At 36.5% G+C, this 2500-nt stretch overlaps 1 protein-coding gene across 1 annotated transcript in view; it reads right to left on the reverse strand.

The window, feature by feature from the left end:
* The window catches only part of LOC144979515 (uncharacterized), a 144740-nt gene that overhangs the window by 57525 nt on the left and 84715 nt on the right, over positions 1–2500 (reverse strand). The window lies entirely within an intron of this gene.

The following is a 2500-nucleotide window of genomic DNA, read 5'->3' on the forward strand; positions in this document are numbered from 1 at the left end:
ATAGATAGTTCGAAGATGACATCACTCAGGTCTTTGTTATTGTTTTTGCCATTCGCGTTTATGAGTAATGCTCACTGAACTGTATTAACCTGACTATAAACGTTCATGGATACACACAGTTTTGTGTGTTGGTCCGTTCACGGCGTCTAATCTGCACTATAAATCTGACCGTTTAGTTTCCCGCTGTTCCGAGCGCCGACGTAACCTCACCCGACAGGTAACCGGGGTCAACAGCGGTCAGCCGATATCAATTCCCAGAACGTAGATTTGACGTGCATTGGGTGATACCAATGGATGATTTCCGTACCAATTAACCTCACGATCTTCGTGACGATGCAATTCCACCCAAATGCAAAGAATTCTCGCAGACCTCCTCTTTCCATCGGTCCAATTTTTATTTCAATATCTCCAGTACTTATTCCACAAGCCGTGATTCAAATTCACATATTTTTCTATAACATTTAAATAAAATTACTTGTAATTACCTCAGGATTCTAAAAAAACGTTGCTATAAACTTTAAATTTTTTTTGGTGTGATTCACAAGGCACAAGTTTTACTACGATATGAGGTAAGTTTCATTTACTCTTCAGTTTTCATTATTTTGTAATGATTATTTTTCCGCGGTAGGGGAGCGTTCACATATTACGTCATCAGCTAGGGGGGGGGGGAGGGGGGGGGGTCTACCAAATGTTGACATGTGTTGACATGGGGGGGGGGGGGGGGGTCAGACCCAAGATGATGTCATCAAAACATAGGCAAATTAAGCCTATTTCAAAGTTTGTTCCTTTCAAAACAGCTAAAGATAAATTGCTATGATGAGTATTGCCCATCTCTCAAGAAACAAAATGGGAAAGGGGTATCACTTCTCAAAAGGCGAACTTGCCCTAAATGTTCATTGTATCACTCCTCGATCACAGCAATGAAAGACCATTCACGAAAATGCGGCATACATGAAGAACAGCAAATGGGAGAAAATGATGACGATGAAGATGAAATTGATGATACTATTTATAGTACATTGCCAGAGGTCCAAGGCAGAAACATTTTTGAATCAATTAATTTTATGTTTGGAAATTGAAACAGAAATTCATTCCACTAAAAGACTAATATGCTATAAAATAATTTGCCTCCTATACTATTTTAAATTACACTTTCTGAATTTTTTTTTAATAGCACCTGCACCAAGTAGCCTAATTTAAATAATGTTTGTTAGATTTTATCTTTGCAAATTTAAATTTCATGTCCCCGTTGTATCGTAAAACATAAATTATCAACAGTTTCTGAAATTAATAAAATGTCTGAATGTGTTTTATCAAACGTTGATAATCAATGTTTATGGTTTGAAAAACGAATAATAAATATTGTGAAATTAAAGTTATCTTTTAGTTTTTATTAAATTAGATGACGTCATCATCTGTTGGGGGGGGGGGGGGTCAGGTCAATGATGACAAGTGATGACTTGGGGGAGGGGGGGGGGTCTAAAAAGCGCAAATTTTTGATGACGTAATATGTGAACGCTCCCTAGGTCAGGTAATAATGATATTACCTCTTTAGCCTTGTTATTGAAACGTAATATTTCGCTGCGGTTTTATTGTTAATTGTATTTTTATTTTTTATTTTTTTTCAATGATGAGTTAATTTGATTTTTAAATTGCATAATTTGAATTATCTTGCTAATGTTTAATTTTAAATGACATTGTGTGTTGGGCCTCAACTTAGCTCAACTGCTTGTTAGAATTTTCCTGCCCCCCCCCCCCCCCCCCCCCCCCATTTCTTTCACCAAATTGGGTGAAGTATTTGGTTTTTCTTTTTCCAAATTTTATGTACGCTGTTATGTATGCATGGATATGAGAAGTAATACAGAGTGTTTTAGAACTCATTTTATTCATTAATTCACTATATCATTGCTTACATCGCTCAGTCTTCCGGATGGCAATGTTGTGAGCTTCTTAGCCAAGCGCATACTTTCTATTTATAAAAGCTAATTTTTTAATTAAAAAAAACAAATATCCAGTCTTTACCAACCAAATCATGTCAACATCATACCGTTGTACTGCGTTGTGTCACATATATTGACCCCTTGACAATCGTCTGACATGCTTGATCTGCTTCACGGTGGTTGACCCGTGTTTCTACAAAATAACATTACGTTCTCCCAAACTCTCAAAACAAACCAAAACACACACAAAACACATTTTTTTAAAAATTAGCAAGAAAAGTCTTCTTTCAAATTTTATTCTCGGTCGGCTAAAATGACCTTCACCTTGTCAAAAAACTATCAAACCTGAGATTTCAATGAAGGCTGCAAGATAATCCCGGGTTTGAGAGATTTTGACAAGATGAGAATCGCTTAATCGAGTGATATTTAGGGGACGAGTTTTCTGGCTAAGATTAAAAGAATGTGTTTGTTATTTTCGTCTCCTGAGTCCGACAGCGTGAACACAATAATATGTATTGCGTAACTTGATCTTATGGGCCTGTGTAATAAATGTGTATGTA

The sequence above is a fragment of the Berghia stephanieae genome, chromosome 9 (assembly GCF_034508935.2).
Source record: "Berghia stephanieae isolate SIO BIC M18660-M18661 chromosome 9, UCSD_Bste_1.3, whole genome shotgun sequence".
NCBI classification, from domain to species: domain Eukaryota; kingdom Metazoa; phylum Mollusca; class Gastropoda; order Nudibranchia; family Aeolidiidae; genus Berghia; species Berghia stephanieae.